The following is an 18,295-nucleotide window of genomic DNA, read 5'->3' on the forward strand; positions in this document are numbered from 1 at the left end:
TAAGAGGATCCCTTCATTCCCCTCACCAATCTTGTTGCCCTTCTCTGTACACGCTCAAGTAAATCTACACCCTTCCTAAAATGAGGCCTCCAGACCTGTACGCAGTACTCAAGGCATGGCCTGACCATTGCCTTATACAGAGGGACAATCACCTACTTTTCCCTGCTAGCAAAATTCCTATATATCATTGACAAAACCCCATGACCTGCCCTGGCAGCCTGTCTGCATTGCTCAGAAAACTTCATATCTCACTGCACAATTACTCCCAGGTCTTTTTCATTTTCTACCACCTTAAGTTTAGTACCACACAGTTGGTACATTTTTCTGGGGTTACTTCTACCTATATGCAGTACTTTGCATTTGTCAAGGTTAAACTTCAGTTGCCACTTCTTAGCCCATCTGCCCAAATTATCTAGATCCTGTTGCAGTAGCACACTGCCATTACTGTCATTAACAACCCTGCCAACCTTTGTATCACTTGCAAACTTCGACACTAAGCCTGATATACCTCCATCAATATCATTGATAAATATACAAAACAACAGTGGACCCAACACCGAACCCTGTGGGACACCACTAATAACATTAGTCCACGAAGAGCAACACCCATTGATTACCACCCTCTGTCTTCTCCCACTTAACCATCCTTTTATCCATTGTAGCAACTTACCCTTAATACCATTCTGCTCCAATTTGTACAATAGTCTTCCATGCGCAACAGTGTCAAAAGCTTTCCTGAAATCCAAATATATGATATCAAAATTATTTTTTGCATCCAGTTCCTTTGTAACCACATCATAATATCCTATCAAATTTGTCAGACAAGACTTTCCCTTAACAAACCCATGCTGTGTCTGAATTATTGCTGCAGTCTTGTCTAGATGATCCTGCAATGCATCTTTAACCAGTGACTCCATTATTTTACCCGGAACAGAAGTTAAACTAACTGTTCTGTAATTACTCGTGTCACCCTTTGATCCCCCTTTGTGAATTGGGGATACATTTGCACATCTCCAGTCAGTGGGAACCTCCCCTGAGTCCAAGGATGCTCTCATAATTATGGCTAAGGGTTTGCTTAGTTGCTTTGCTACCTCCTTTAATATAACTGCATAGATCCCATCCACCCCAGGTGCTTTTCTTATGTTTAACTTCGACAATTTCTCCTCCACTTTGCTTTCAGTTATTACAAAATCATTAAGTATCCTGCTACAATTTGATAACCTTCTGCCATTTTCCAACCTTAATAATTCCTCATGTGTGAATGTAGATGCAAAATACTCATTCAGTTTGTTTGCTATCTGAGCAGGATCATCAACAGTCGAACCATCAATGTCAAGTGGACCAATCAGATTCATTCCCTTCCTTTTAGAATTTATATAAGTAAAGATATCCTTGCTGTTTTTCTTAGCATCTTTTGCCAACGATTTCTCGTAATCTGCCTTCGCCTGCCTAACCTCCTTTGTGACCTGATTACAGACTAGCTTATATCTGCCATAGGCTTCTGAGTCGCTTGATAATTTATATGCATCCCGTGCATTTTTCTTCTCTGTTACGAGTCTCATTAGTTCATTAGATAACCATTTAGGCCTAAACCTTGAACAATATTTCTTAACAGGTATGAAACTTTTAGTAGCTTCCACTATTAATTCCTTGAATGCTTCCCACTTAGAATTTACTGTTGGTAACATCGTCAGTTGATCCCACTGTACAGAATTTAAAAACTGTCGGAGACCACTGTACTCACCTTTACGGAAGCAAAAACCCTTTCCTTTACCCCTGATGGTAATTAAATCTTTAAGTAAATCCCACATCAGTACACTGTGATCACTGCCACTTAGTGGTTCCTTTATCTGCAAATTCTTAATACACGAATGATCACTGCTGATAACCAGATCAAGAGTATTACTTTCTCTGGTTGCCTCTCGAATGTGGTGCTGCAGAAAACAATCATCCAATAAATCCACAAAAATGCCTGTCTTATTAGCACAAGTCTAGCTCAATACAGTGAAGTAAGGAACAACAGAAAAGATTTAAAGTAGTGAACCTAAATTGAAAAGGCGGTCAAGACATTAGAGGACTATCATAAAATTTTTGACAGAAGGGAATGGACCAAATGTTATCTACAAAGACACAAAATTTGTATGTAGTGATGCTACCCCTTCTAAATACCAGATAAAATTTTGGTCTAAGCAGTTTAAATGGTGTTGAGAATCCACAGCAGGTGGATCCTGATTGGGGATCCAAAAAACACTAACTAACAGCACTGCTCCCAAAAAATGCAAAAAATTGAAGACCTAGTTATGCACGATAGATGTATAAAAGTTGGCTGCAAGTGAGTGTAATATCTGCGGGGTCAGTACTGATCATCTGCCACAAACTTGACCACATATCAAAGGTTAGTTCTCACTGGGTGCCAAGAATGCTCACACCTTAGCATTAGTAGAAGCATATGATGCAAGAAAGCAAGCTTATGCAGCATCAGCCAAAAAAAAAAAAAAAAAACCCCACTTCCACTTCACCCCTCCATAAGTTATTACAAAAGCACTTTTAAGACTCCAGCTGAGTCTTAAATTTATTTAGGCTATCAACTTCCACAACAAATGGAAGTCTGTTCCACCAACCAACTACCCGCTGGCTAAAGGCAAATTTCCACACGTCTATCCTACATCTGTCTTTCCTCAATTTGAATTTATGCCCTCTCAGGTGATTATTCTGAGCAAGAGGCAGAATCCCATCAGCATTGAGCATGCTCAAACCATTCAAAGCTTTATACACCTCTATCAGATCACCTCGCCGGTGCCCAGTCTCCAGACACTGTAATTTGCAAAACTTAAGCCTTTCTTTGTAAGAGCAACCCTTTGTTCCATTTACTAATCTTGTTGCCCTTCTCTGTACGCGTTCTAGCAGCTCTACATCCTTCCTAAAATGAGGCCTCCAGACCTATACGCAGTACTCAAGGTGTGGCCTGACTATTAGAGCTCTTCATAGTGACAGTAAAAAGTATAGATAAGAGGGGATTAGAGCAGGATTTCAAAAGTTATTTAGTATACTGTAAAGTTTATTTTAATAAGTTTTTTTCCTGTAATAGTTTGATTTTTTTAATATTATAAATATAATTTTTTGAAAGTTTCTTTTTTAAATAATTAGTAAATTTCGTAATAGTTATTACAAGATCCACCTTGAACACTTAGTCAGAGGGTACCATGACTCATATGGAAAAAGCCGATGGCAATTTCCGGGTGAGTCATGATTTTACACTTTGCAGAACCTGTGGCATGTATTCCAAGGTCGACCTAGTGGATAATCCTAGCTCACTTTGAGATTCTTTTTTTTGTCACTGTTGCAAGGCATGCACCAATCTTAAGTTACAATTTGGTGCATTGCTAGAACAATTGCTAGAAATTTCAGTGACTCAAATTGCTAGAACAATTTGAGTCACTGAAAAAATGGCTTCTCTCCCTCGAGAATTCAGAGCTCTTCAGGGAATCAAGACTCTAGTAACCTACCAAGTGATACACTCCCATTTTGGGCACCAGAACAGAATAACCAAGTGCAAACTACTCTGGTTCAAAAGGACTTAGTTTTATTAGGAGACCCCATTGTCAGGGAAACGGAAAATATTTTTTGTAATAAGGATAGGTGGACTAGAACCAGGATATGTCTGCTGGCAGAAACTAATAATGATGTCACCAATAGACTGTCAACTTTTAAGGGGGGTAAAGAGAATATTATTCATGTGGGGACTAACGACATTAAGCATACACAATCTGATGATTTGTTAGACAAATATAGGACCATGCTGAAGAAATGCCGTGAGTTAGGTCACAATCTATGTGTCTGCAAATCTGACCAGGAATGATAGAAGGGATTATATGCTGAAAGCTTATGGATTAACTCATGACTTTAAGGACTCTGCAAGGCCTTTGGGGGAAAATTTCTATCAGCTTGGTCTGCACTTGTAGGTAGAAGAAAGGAATCTGTTTTTTAGATTCCTTCTACCTACACCAGCCAAAAAAAAAAAATAAAAATAAAAAATAAATAAATAACAATAATAATAAAATAACAAAAAAATAAATAAAATAATAATAATTAAAAAAATAAAATAATAATTAATAAATAAGAGAAAAGGAAATGGACAACCCGAGCGTTTCCCTCCTCCAGTAGATAATTATCCAGCTGACCTTTGAATTTCCCCAAACTGTTAGCCTCTACCGCCCATGTAGGCAACTTATTCCAGTAATTTATAACTCACTGGCTAAAATAAAACTTCCTGCAATCCAGTCTAAACATCTCCCCCCCAGTAACTTGAAATTATGGCCCCTTGTTCTAGAATCATTTGTAACTATGAAAATTTCGTCCTCCTTCATTTTGCTTATGCCTCACAGAGCCTTAAACACCTCAATCAAATCTCCTCTAAGGTGTCTAGTTTCCAAGCTCTGCCACTCACATATTCCAAGTCTTTCTTCTTATGGACGCCCTTTTGCCAATCTCACAAGGCGAGTTACCCGTCTCTGGACCCTTCAAGAAGCACGATGTCTTTAGGTGCGGTCCTCATACCTGAATACAGTATTCCAAGTGTGATCTAACGATAGCCTTATACAATGGGATTATGACGTCCTTATCTCTACAAGCAATTGTTCGATACATCATCAATAGGACACCGTGGGCCTTCCTTGCAACCTGTCTACAATGCTCAAAGAACTTAAAGTCTGACCCTTATCATAACACCCAAGTCCCTTTCCTCCACTACCGGCTTTAGTTCAACTCCGCCAAGTGTATAAGTTATTTTGGGGTTACTGTTTCTCAGGTGTAATACCTTACACTTTGCTGGATTAAAGCATAGCTGCCATTTTTCTGACTATCCCTGAAGTCTACTAGGTCATTCTGAAGAAGCTCTGCTTGGTGGCGATCATTAACAACTCTACTAATCTTTACATCATCTGCAAATTTCGACATCACGCCCTCTATCCCTTCATCGATGTTATTTATGAAAATCAAATGAGCAGGCAGCTAATGCCAGGAAGCAAGCTTAAATAACTTTAAGGGGTGTGTCAGGGTAGTTAACTATACAAGAACATTAAGTTTTAATTGTTTATACAGTAATGTCATCAATAAAATGAGTGAATTCAAACTGCTGGTTAGGACAAATAACGCTGACATAATAGGGCTTACAGAAACGTGGTGCCACCCGGATATAGAAGAGGATGAGTTTCAGTACGATATGTATAATCTATTTAGGAAGGATAGTGAAGATAGAAGGGGTGGTGGGGGTCATGGTTTTTATCTAAAGCAGCCTGAGAATGACAAAAGATTTCCCGGATTCAGCTGTTTCGCATGCTAGTTTGGAATCTATATGGTGTGAGATAGTTGGAAGCAAAGGTATAATGAGAGTGGGAGTAATCTACAGGCCAGGTGATTGTGATGTGAAGATTATGATGATAGCCTCTACATGCAAATGGAATGGGTAAGTAAAAGCATGAACGTCTTATTATATGTAATTTTAATTTGCCTCTAATTGATTGGAGCAAATGGGAAGGAAACTTCATATGGGGGACAAAAATTTTAGCTCAACTAGATGATTGTTATTTGTATCGACATATCAGGGAAAGTACTAGGGAAAAGAATACTCTAGACCTCATCATCACACAAGAACCAGATATCATAGGGCTGACAGTACAGGAACCAGTAGTAGCAGGAAGTGATCATGGAGTTCTACTAGCAGTAGTTAACGGCAAAGGAATGGAAATTATGACAGTTTAAGATGCTACAAAATACCTCTATTAACACGATAGATATCTCATAGAGAGCGAATACAATTGAATTATGGTATACCTTTAAAACATCAATCCCAGAAGCCTTGAATGTGTATATACCATTAAAAAAAAATACTCCACGAGGAGGATTCCAAGTTGGATGAATAATGAAGTTGCCAGATTACTTGAGCAGAAAAAGATGGCATGGAAAAGTTACAGAGCAATAAAAAGTACTGAAGCCTATAACAGCTACAAATTGATCTGCAATAGTGCCACAAAAAAGGTTAGGCTGGCAAAGGCAGATTAGGAGAAATTGCTAGCAAAGAGAAGGAATTCTTCACATATGTAAGTAAATGCAAAGAGGACAAGGACAAACCAGATCTTTTCTGTTATAGATTACTTCTATAACAGAAAAGTTACCATGAAAACAAAATTTCATAGTATCAACCCCAACTCGACAGAGGCTGCCTGCAGGGCTCTGTTCTCGGGCCAGCTGTTTGGAATATGATTCTGGATGAATGGCTCCTGCAGGACTTCCCCCAAACCACACAGCTCTCATATGCAGATGACCTGGTTATTGTTGTTGAGGGCCCTACTCGTGTGGCTATTGATACCAGAGCCAATACAGTCTTGAATGCCCTGTCAGTTTGGGCTGAGGAGAATAAGCTGGAAATCTCTACAGATAAAAGCAGAACCCTGCTTCTCAAAGGCCATTCTGACATCAACAGACCACCAACCATTCGTTATAAAGGACATGCACTCAAACATTTAGATTTAGTTACCCTAGATGATCGCAAAACTTTCATGCCACATCTAAAGTCCATGAAAGAGAAGGCCAAAAATTATATCAATATGCTTGCTCACTTCACCCACAAAGACTGGGGTCTTAAGGGACCTGTACTCCACCTTCTCTTGTATCGTTCGTAACATATGGCACTGCCGTATGGTTCCATCATTTGTCCATCATCAGCATTAGGAACATTATTCTGCAGATACAACGGCTGATGTTATTAAAAATGACTCGGGCTTGTAGAACGACATACAGCAGCACTGCAAGTATTAACAGGTTGTATGCCCCTTGACCTCCAAGCGGCTTTCCCATGCCATCAGAAAGAACAAAGAAACTGAATTCCTGGGGAAAAAACTATTGTTGATGCAGATCCAAAACAAGAACTCCGTCATACTTGGCAGGAACTTGTTTCCCTCTGGCAAATCCGTTAGGATGATTCCACCAAAGGCAGTACTACCAAGCTATTCCTACCTACTGTCTCCTACCTCAACAAACAAAGACTTGGCTGGTTCTTCCCTAATTTACACGCTACCTTTCTTTTGACAGGACATGTCATTCAAAGAGCAACCTCACGACTTTAGGCTTGTAAATGATGCCCATCGTGTTTGTGGAGAAATGGAGGGCTGGCACCACATAATGCACATGTGTAACATCTACCTGGACCTAACGTAATCAACTGTTACTGGATATAAATTTAACCACACTTAGTCTGGAAAGCAACCTGTTGAAATCAAAAGAAGTTTTCGCTTTCAGCAGATATGCCTTGGTAGTCTTCAAAAGACATTGGTATCATCTCTCCACATGTGATCCCACAAGGTAGACATCCAGACCAGACGTTGCTGAAACTGCTATGATCTCTCTCTCTCCTCGTATCTGCTCTTTCCTCATCTCTGGCCACTATCAGAACTGAATGAACACCCAACTGGACATCTTCCTCACTGGAATGATGGCACTGAATTGATAGCAATCAAACTCAGACACTTCCCATTGCACCTACCCAACTTTGCAAACCTCCCTTGTTCTGCAAGCTGTCTTCCTTTCCCTGGCCTTTGGTGGGCTCCCAGACCAGGTGTGATTCCTACTTCTCCTTTCCCATCTCTTCTTTTCTCTGGAGGATGCCTTCTTTCCTCCTCCCTTTACCTACTTTTTGTCCACCACTTGTACTATCTTCCCCACTCTCTTCCCTTTTTTTTTTTTTTTTTTTTTTGGTTTCCATCCAGAAAGCTCAGGCAACTGGTGGAGATCAGCCAGAGTATGAAAGCAGCCTGGCTCACCACCCAGTGCTGGTGGTGGTGGGCAACATAGGGTTCCACTAGGGCAGCCAAGTAGCCAGAGACACAACAACAGAACATAAACTGGACACTACACTTTTTTCTGGCTTATGCAGTAGTTCTGCATTCCATCACAGAGTACATACAGCGCAGATGTGGGAAATCACAGGTGGCTCCTAACACTAAATACTATGCCACTAAACTAGACCAACCATACTCTTATGCAAGGGGGCGCCTCCGTAGTCAGGTGGGAAAGAGCAGCAGTGCGTAGCACACGCTTCTTGATTAGACCGGGGTTCGAGCCCGTCACCACCAAATACGGAGGATGAGGAAAGGTCAGGGAATGACCACCGCATATTCCGGAGCAATATGGCCTTAGTTGCTAATGCTCCTAAAAACCAAACAACAAACTCTTATGCAATGGATGTGGGGTAGTATTAGATACTCCCAGCTGAACTCAACAGTTACTTTGCATCAATATTTACAGAAGAAAAACCCTTTACGTCAATGAGAAATCATGGGAGTGAAGTAAAAAAAAATGTAATTAATGATGTTAAAATTTCACATGTTTATTTAATGGAAAACATCTCGAACCTACAGGCCAGTAAGGCTCCTGGAGTTGATGGCATATACCCTATAATCTTAAGGGAGGTGGCAAGTGAGTGCATTGAATCATTGAGGCTAATTACGAGACTGGACTCAGGAGTGATTCCATTGGATTGTAAAAGTGCCAATATATCTCCAATACAATACATTTTTTTTTTTTTTTTTTTTTTGTTAGTTATTGGCGCATCGGCTTCTATGGCCATAATGCACCCCCCAAGATTTTTGCAGTACTCTGATCCAAGCACGAGGCGGGATTCGAACCCGTGACCTTTGGGTTGCCAGGCAGACACTTTACACACCCAGCTAGCCTGGTCGGCCTCCAATACATAAGTGCGTTTCTAAGAGTGAAGTGGGAAATTACCGCCTAATTAGTCTAACTTCAGTAGTAGGGAAAATCATGGAGACTATGATCAAGAGTGGAATTCAGGATCACTTAGATAGAAATGGAATTCTGAAGAATGCTCAGCATGGTTTTGCAAAAGGAAAATCATGTTTAACTAATCTGATTAGCTCTTTTGACTGGTTCACTCAAGAGCTGGACTTTGGAAATAATTTCAACATTGTTTATTTGGATTTCAGCAAAGCATTTGACTCAGTCCCACATGAGTGGTTACTTTATATGCTGGAACAGCTTGGAATCACAGGAAAAATCCTTAGATGCCTTTCGAGCAGGAGGCAGAGGGTTGTGATAAATGGTTATTCCTCAGATTGGGTTGATGTAAGAAGTGGAGTTCCCCAAGGATCAGTATTAGGACCACTCTTGTTTTTGATTTTCATAAATGACATCGATGAAGGGATAGAGGGTGTGATGTCTAAATTTGCAGATGATGTAAACATTGGTAGAGTTGTTAATGATCGCCGCCAAGCAGAGCTTCTTCAGAATGACCTAGAGAGACTTCAGGGATGGTCAGAAAAATGGCAGCTATGTTTTAATCCAGCAAAGTGTAAGGTATTACACCTGAGAAACAGTAACCCCAAAATAACTTATACACTTGGCGGAGTTGAACTAAAGCCGGTAGTGGAGGAAAGGGACTTGGGTGTTATGATAAGGGTCAGACTAAGTTCTTTGAGCATTGTAGACAGGTTGCAAGGAAGGCCCACAGTGTCCTATCGATGATGTATCGAACAATTGCTAGTAGAGATAAGGACGTCATAATCCTATTGTATAAGGCTATTGTTACAGCACACTAGGAATACTTGTTCAAGTAAGGAGACCGCACCTAAAGAAAGACATTGTGCTTCTTGAAAGGGTTCAAAGACTGATCTCACCAGTAACTCGCCTGGTGATATCAGCAAAAGGGCACCCATATGAGGAATAATATATTTGCAGTCTGGAAACTAGGTACCTTAGAGGAGACTTTATTGAGGTGTTTAAGGCTCTGAGAGGCAAAAGTAAAATGAATGAGTACGAACTGTCACGGTTAGAAATGATTCTAGAACAAGGGGCCATAATTTCAAGTTATGGGGGGGGGAAAGAGATGTTAAGACTGAAATGCAGGAAGTTTTATTTTAGACAGCGAGAGTTATAAATTACCGGAATAAGTTACCTATATGGGTGGTAGAGGCTGACAGTTTGGGGAAATTAAAAGGTCAGATGGATTTATCTATGGGAAGAGGAAAACACATAGGTTGTCCATTTCCTTTTCTCTTATTAATTACTATTATTGTTTTAAAATTGTCTTCTTCTTAATATTATTATTTTATTTGAATAAAAATAGCAAAAAAAAAATAAATAAAAATAATAAGAATAATTATTATTTTTATTTATTTATTTTTTTTGCTATTTTCTTTTTCTTTTTATTTTTTGGCTAGTGCAGCAAAAGCCATAGGCTTCCTTGCACCATGTGGCCTTTGCTAATGCCAATACTATTCATTAATCTATATCAAAAATATTTTACAAACATAAATTCTATTTTCTTAATTATAAAACTTAGCATAAAATTCCTTTGCATAATTAGCAAAAATATTTAGCAGCATCAGATGTAGCAGAAGTGAATGGATACTGATAGTTCTGAATTCATCCATAGGTAACGTGCAATACAGGTCAACCCCGATCTACACAATTAATAACTGTAAATTACAATACACCAAACATTATTCCAAAATTTTTCAGTATTCCAAAAATACCATGGTTAAAAAAAAAAAAATACAAAAAAAAAAAAGCTAAGATATATACATAATGTAAACTCCTCCAGTGATATTTTGCCAGGCACAAAGAGGTCAAAGAGAATGGAAGGAGAAGAGGGTCATGTGATACATTCTCCTCTCTGCTGTGATGTTATGGTAGTAGTAGTGGCAGATGATGCAAGAAACCAAGCGTATGAGCTTATGCAGCACCAGTCAAAAAAAAAAAAAAAAAAAAATTAAAAAACAATCACCTCTAAATATTAGTCCAGTTCCTCTTTAAATTTATTTAACCTATCAACTTCCGCAAAGACAGATTGAAGTTTGTTACAGCAATTAACCACTCGCTGGCTAAAGGCCAATTTCCGCACATCTATTCTACATCTGTCCTTCCTCAATTTAGGATTATGTTCCGATTACGAACCCCCTTAGGTTCGTAATTTGAACAGGTGGAAGAATCCCATCAGCATTCAGTGTGCTCAACCCATTCAAGGCCTTATACGCCTCAATCAGATCACTTCGCAGGTGCCTAGTCTCCAGCTGCTTCAATTTGCAGAACATAAGATTCTCCTGGTAAGAGGATCCCTTCATTCCCCTCACCAGTCTTGTTGCCCTTCTCTGTACATGATCAAGCAAATCTACATCCTTCCTAAAATGAGGCCTCCAGACCTGCATGCAGTACTCAAGGCGTGGCCTGGTCTTATACAGAGGGACAATCACCTCCTTTTTCCTGATAGCAAAATTCCTGGATATCATTGACAACACCCCGTGACCTGCCCTGGCAGCCTATCTGCATTGCTCAGAAAAACTTCATATCTGACTGCACAATTACTCCCAGGTCTTTTTCATTTTCTACCACCTTAAGTGTAGTACCACACACTTGGTATATTTCTCTGGGGTTACTTCTACCCATATGCAGTACTTTGCATTTGTCAGTGTTAAACTTCAGTTGCCACTTCTCAGCCCATCTGCCCAAATTTTCTAGATCCTGTTGCAGTAACATACTGCTATTACTGTCAGTAACAACCCTGCCAACCTTTGTATCATCTGCAAACTTCGACACTAAGCCTGATATACCTCCATCAATATCATTGATAAATATACAAAACGACAGTGGATGCAACACCTAACCCTGTGGGGCTCCACTAATAACATTAGTCCACAAAGAGCAGCACCCATCGATTACCACCCTCTGTCTTCCCCCACCCAACCATCCTTTTATCCATTGTAGCAACTTACCCTTAATACCATTCAGCTCCAATTTGTACAGTAGTCTTCCATGCACAACAGTGTCAAAAGCTTTCCTGAAATCCAAGTATATGATATCAAAATTATTTTTTTCATCCAGTTCCTTTGTAACAACATCATAATAACTAATCAAATTTGTCAGACAAGACTTTCCCTTAAGAAACCCATGCTGTGTCTGAATTATTTCTGCAGTCTTGTTTATATGGTCCTGCAATGCACCTTTTGCACATCTCCAGTCCGTGGGGGACCTCCCCCGAGTCCAAGGATGCTCTCATAATTATAGCTAAGGGTTTGCTTACTTTCTTTGCCACCTCCTTTAATATAACTGGATAGATCCCATCCGCTCCAGGTGCCTTTCTTATGTTTAACTTCAACAATTTCTCCTCAACTTTGTTCTCAGTTATTTCAAAATCATTAAGCACCCTGTTATAATTTGATATCCTTGTGATGGTTCCACTCTATCTGATGATACTGTTTCCTGGGCCATACTGGAAGACTGATTCTTGAATACCCTTATCCCTAAATTATTTTTAAGATGTGTGCAAGATATTTTCTTAATTTGAAGCTATTGCAAAAAACTTAACACCTCCCATAACGATATAGTTATGGACCAATATGCAAGAAATGTGATTAACAAAATTATTAAGAGAACTATTGACAATTTTTACAGCTCCCCCCCCCAACACCCAAGGCCACACTCCCCTCAGACTGGCATCAATTCATGTTGCCTATTAACCCCAGAATATAGAAACTGTCTTTAGATTTTTTTTTTTTTTTTACGAAAACCCCAAATACGAGAGGTATTAGAACCTATAGTACTTAGTACCGTGCTTGGTTTGGAGGTTGAGAATTGGAGGTTGACATTAGACTTGAACTTCTGTAGACTGTAATTTTTAGGAAATACGTGTGAAGGAAGTTGTTCCAGAAAACGGCAGATGAATGAATAAACGAGGAAGACGAAAAGTTGGTTCTGTGAGTTTGAAGTTGGGCAGTAAATGAATGTTGGCTGGTGGCGGCACTTGTTCGAACTGTTTTGAAAGAGAGAGTAGGAATTAAAAAAGACAATTCAGAAGAACAGTGCCCATGGAAGTATCTGTAGAAAAGAAATGCAGCAGAAACAGTACGTCTATGAGACAGAGAGTGGAGAGACTCTCTTAGAGAGGAGTCATTAATTAAACTAACTGCCCTCTTCTGAATGGAATCTAGAAGCCTGAGAGAGGTTTTGGGGGCACCGCTCCAGATGTGGGAACAATATTCCATGGTAGGGCAGATTTGCGATTTGCAGAGTGAACAGCTGTTTGGAAGAAAAGTAATGCCGAGAGCAAAAGAGAAAACCAAGTTTTTTAGATGCAGAGGAAGCAATATTTGTGATGTGCTTGTGCCAAGAGAGATTAGAAGCCAGAGTAACCCTATAGAGATATGTGATCTTGTCTAGAAATCCAAGTGTCATCAAAGATATGCAAAAGAGCAGAAGAATCCTTTTTGCGAGATAGTAGTAGTAGTAGTGGCACTTGATGCAAGAAAGCAGTGTAGGAGCTTATGCAGCATCAGCCAAAAAAAAAAAAAAAAAAAAAAAAAATCACACCATACCCTCCAATTGCCTGTCCAGTTCCTCCTTAAATTTATTTAACCTATCAACTTCCACAACGACAGATGGAAGTTTGTTCCAGCAATTAACAACCCGCCGGCTAAAGGCAAATTTCCGCACATCTATTCTACATCTATCCTTTCTTAATTTGAACTTATGTCCCCGTAGGTTCGTATTCTGAACAAGTGGGAGGATCCCATCAGAATTCAGCGTGCTCAACCCATTCAAGGCCTTATAGACCTCAATCAGATCACCGCGCAGGTGCCTAGTCTCCAGCCACTGCAATTTGCAGAACTTAAGCCTCTCTTGGTAAGAGGATCCCTTCATTCCCCTCACCAATCGTGTTGCTCTTCTCTGTACACGCTCAAGCAAATCTACATCCTTCCTAAAATGAGGCCTCCAGACCTGTACGCAGTACTCAAGACGTGGCCTGACCATTGCCTTATACAGAGGGACAATCACCTCCTTTTCCCTGCTAGCAAAATTCCTATATATCATTGACAAAACCCCATGACCTGCCCTAGCAGCCTGTCTACATTGCTCAGAAAACTTCATATCTGACTGCACAATTACTCCCAGGTCTTTTTCATTTTCTACCACCTTAAGTGTAGTACCACACAGTTGGTACGTTTCTCTGGGGTTACTTCTACCCATATGCAGTACTTTGCATTTGTCAAGGTTAAACTTCAGTTGCCACTTCTTAGCCCATCTGCCCAAATTATCTAGATCCTGTTGCAGTAGCACACTGCCATTACTGTCATTAACAACCCTGCCAACCTTCGTGTCATCTGCAAACTTCGACATTAAGCCTGATATACCTTCATCAATATCATTGATAAATATACAAAACAACAGTGGCCCCAACACCGAACCCTGTGGGACTCCACTAATAACATTAGTCCACGAAGAGCAGCACCCATTGATTACCACCCTCTGTCTTCTCCCACTTAACCATCCTTTTATCCATTGCAGCAACTTACCCTTAATACCATTCTGCTCCAATTTGTACAGTAGTCTTCCATGCGCAACAGTGTCAAAAGCTTTCCTGAAATCCAAGTATATGATATCAAAATTATTTTTTGCATCCAGTTCCTTTGTGACCACATCATAATAACCAATCAAATTTGTCAGACAAGACTTTCCCTTAACAAACCCATGCTGTGTCTGAATTATTGCTGCAGTCTTGTCTAGATGATCCTGCAATGCATCTTTAACCAGTGACTCCATTATTTTACCCGGAACAGAAGTTAAACTAACTGGTCTGTAATTATTCGTGTCACCCTTCGAACCTCCTTTGTGAATTGGGGATACATTTGCACATCTCCAGTCCGTGGGAACCTCTCCTGAGTCCAAGGATATAAGACACAACTGAGTTTTAAAAGGATTGAAATCAACTAAGTTGTCTTTGCCCCACTGGAGAATTACCTGAAGATCAGAATTTAAGAAATTGGTAGTAGACATTTCAGAAGTTGATGTCGTTTGTGCAGTGAAGGGTTTCTCAAAATGGAAAGTGGAATGCAATGTGCTATCATCGGCAAAACTATGGATAGGATTTCCAGTCGATGGAAGAAGGTCATTAATATAGAAAAGGAAAAGAGTGGGGGAAAGAACTGAACCTTGGGGGCACACCGGCATTAGTGGAGAAGTTAGAAGACAGAGAGCCTTCTACCATCACCCTCAGTGATCGATCGGAGAGAAAACTGGATAACCAATTACAAAAAACAGTTGTTTGTTTGTTGTTTGGTTTTTAGGAGCATTAACAACTAAGGCCATATTGCTCCGGGATATGCGGTGGTCATTCCCTGACCTTCCCGCATCCTCCATATTTGGTGGTGACGGGCTCGAACCCCGGTCTAATCAAGAAGCGTGTGCTATACACTGCTGCTCCTTCCCACCTGGCTACGGAGGCACCTACAAAAAACAGTTGGCAAACCATAAGATGAAAGGTTGTTTAGAAGATCTTTATGCCAAACACGATCGAAAGCCTTTGAGATGTCAAGAGCAACTGATTGTGTTTCACCAACTTTTCCATTGAATTTGTCCATATATGGGTAACATAAGCCAGAATATCACCAGTGGATCGACACTGACGGAATCCATACTGGCGATCACTGATCAGACGGAAGGTTTCTAGGTAGTTTAAGAGTTGGCGGTTAATTGATTTCTCCATTACTTTAGAAAGAGTAGAAGTAATTGCAATGGGATGATAACTGGATGGGAGGGACTTATCACCCTTTTTAGGAACTGGCTGGATATTAGCAAATTTCCAAGCAGAAGGAACAACACCTTTGGAATAAGAAAGTGAAAAAAGGCGGCAAAGAATAGCAGTAAGTTCAGGAGCACAAGTTTTGAGAACAAGTGGAGAAATATCATCAGGACCTGGAGCTTTCTTAGCATCGAGATTCGTCAAAATCCTTCTGACATCCTTTTGACGGAAGACCATAGGAGGCATTAAATGGAGTGTGTAAGACACAACTGAGAATGGTGAGAGGTGTTTTACCAAGATCATTAATACTTGAGTTGGAAGAAAAATGGGATGCTAGCCGGTCCACTTTATCCTTGGCTGAAGTGACAACAGAACCATCTGGTTTTGACAGAGGTGGGAGCAGAGATGGGCAAAAGTTGTGGCCAATAGCTTTGGAAAGAGACCAGAATGCTCGGCTACCATTAGGGCAAGAAGCAAGTTTTCTACTCTTAGCCTGTTCGAAATCTAATTTGGACTGATTAATGACAGCTTTACAATTGTTGCGGGCATTGGTGTAGGCACAAAATGAAACTGAAGAATTGGAAACAAGTCAATTACGATATACAACGTTCTTCTCTTGAACAGCCTTAGCACATTTATTGGTAAACCAAGGTTTAGATAAAGGACGAGATTTTAAAGTGGAGTGTGGAATAAAGGATTCCATTCCTACAAGAATAATTTCAATGACACGATCTGAGCAAATGTTGACATCGGAACTTTTGAAACAGTAATCCGACCAAGGAAAAGAAGAAAATAAATCTCGCAGGTCATCCCACTTTGCATTCTTGTGATGCCAAACAATATGAGGTTGGGAATAGCCATGAGATAAAGGCTCCATTGGAGAAGAGACAATCACCAAGTTTAGATCTGAGGTACCTAAAGGACCATTCACTTCGACCGTGTACTTAGAAGTGAATTGTTTTTGAGAAAAAAATCAAGCGTGTTGGCTGTATGGTTGGGATTGTCCGGTATTCCTGTAGGTAAATGAACAATCTGTGCAAGGTCATTAGAAATTGCAAAAGCCTCAGCATCTTGACCAGCTGGGTCAGTGTGACTAGAAAATGGAAACCAGCTGGAGTTGTGAACATTAAAACACCAAGGAAAATTACCTCACTGTTAGGAAAGTTGGACTGGAGAAAGTAAAGCTGCAAAGAGCTCCAAGTGATTAGTGGAGTTGGGAGGATGGTAGAGACAACAGATGAATTTGACACAATGAGGTAGAGAGATTTTAAGCCAGAGAAGATCGAAGAGAGGAGATTCCAAATTACCAAGTCTCTGACAGGGAGTATTGGAACAGACATATGCACAAGTACCACCTTTGAGGCAAAAGGAATCACACAGCGAATAATTTGGGCAACTGAGATGAGTAGTATTTGAATCAACTGATAACTGAGATTCTGTCAGAAATAGTACATGGGGTTTGGCAGACTGCAAGTGGAAATAGACATCGTTGGCAAAGAAGCCTAATGTCAACATTCGGTTTAAGGGGAACTGAAACTTGGAACAAATAGTTTACTACTGCCACCACCTATCCCACATCCCAACAACAAGCATGACTGTAATTACTGGAAATATTACATAGAGCAAATGCTTTAGAAGCTCCAAACTTTGATCAAAACATACATTCAACACATTCCATATTGTGATTGTCACATAACTGTATTCCTGTCTGGATGATCCTGAATTACTTTTATAACCTGGGACTCCATTATTTTTTCTGGAACAGAAGGCAAGCTTACAGGTCTGCAATTACTCACTTCACCCTTTCATCCCACTTTACATATTGCAGATATATTTGCACATATCCAGACCATAGGGACCTCCCCTGAATACAAGAGTATGTTCTCATAACAGTGGTTAAAGGTTTGCCAACCTCTTTTGCATTCTCTCTCTCTCTCTCTCTCTCTCTCTCTCTCTCTCTCTCTCTCTCTCTCTCTCAATATAACTGAATAGATTGCATCCATCCCCAGGAACCTTATTTACCTTTAGCTTCAACAATTTCTCTTCCACTTTCCTCAAATTTATCATAAAATCATTTAGCTCCAGTAATTTGAGACATTCCTATCCCTAAAAATTTCTTCTTGTATGAATGCAAAAACTCTATTGGTGTGTCAGCAACCTGAGCAGGATCATCAACTGTTATAACACACTAACATGATTCATCCCTTTCCTTCCAGTGATTATATAACTAAAAAGTCTTCACTGCTTTTGACAGGGACGTTTCATAATCAATCTTAGCTCGACTAACCTCCTTTGTATCTTGATTGTAGATTAATTTATACCAACCTTTATATAACATCAACAGACAATTTATACATATTCCATATATTACCTACTCAGGCCACTAGTCTCAAATGACACCTAATTAGGTCATTGAATAGCATCTCTCAGTTGGTATAAGTTGGTAGCTTCTAGGATTACTACCCTGAATGCTTCCCATTTAGCACAGTGATCCAATAAATCCACAAGTCTTGCTACTGTAGTAGTAGTAGTAGTAGTAGTAGTGGCATGTGATGCAAGAAAGCAAATGTATGAAAGCAAATGTATGAGCATCAGCCAAAAAAAAAAAAAAAAAAAAATCACACCATTCCCTCCAAATGCCTGTCCAGTTCCTCCTTAAATTTATTCAACCTATCAACTTCCACAACGACAGATGGAAGTTTGTTCCAG

General features: G+C 39.9%; 1 protein-coding gene across 1 annotated transcript in view; it reads right to left on the bottom strand.

The window, feature by feature from the left end:
* SH3PX1 (sorting nexin 33-like protein SH3PX1) overlaps positions 1-18,295 on the bottom strand; it is a gene marked incomplete at its 3' end in the record, with an annotated part of 294,611 nt that overhangs the window by 84,876 nt on the left and 191,440 nt on the right. The gene's annotated exons all lie outside the window — the stretch shown is intronic.

Source organism: Mastigoproctus giganteus, chromosome 9 (assembly GCF_048544385.1).
Source record: "Mastigoproctus giganteus isolate SK-2022 chromosome 9, ASM4854438v1, whole genome shotgun sequence".
Classification (NCBI taxonomy): Eukaryota; Metazoa; Arthropoda; class Arachnida; order Uropygi; family Thelyphonidae; genus Mastigoproctus; species Mastigoproctus giganteus.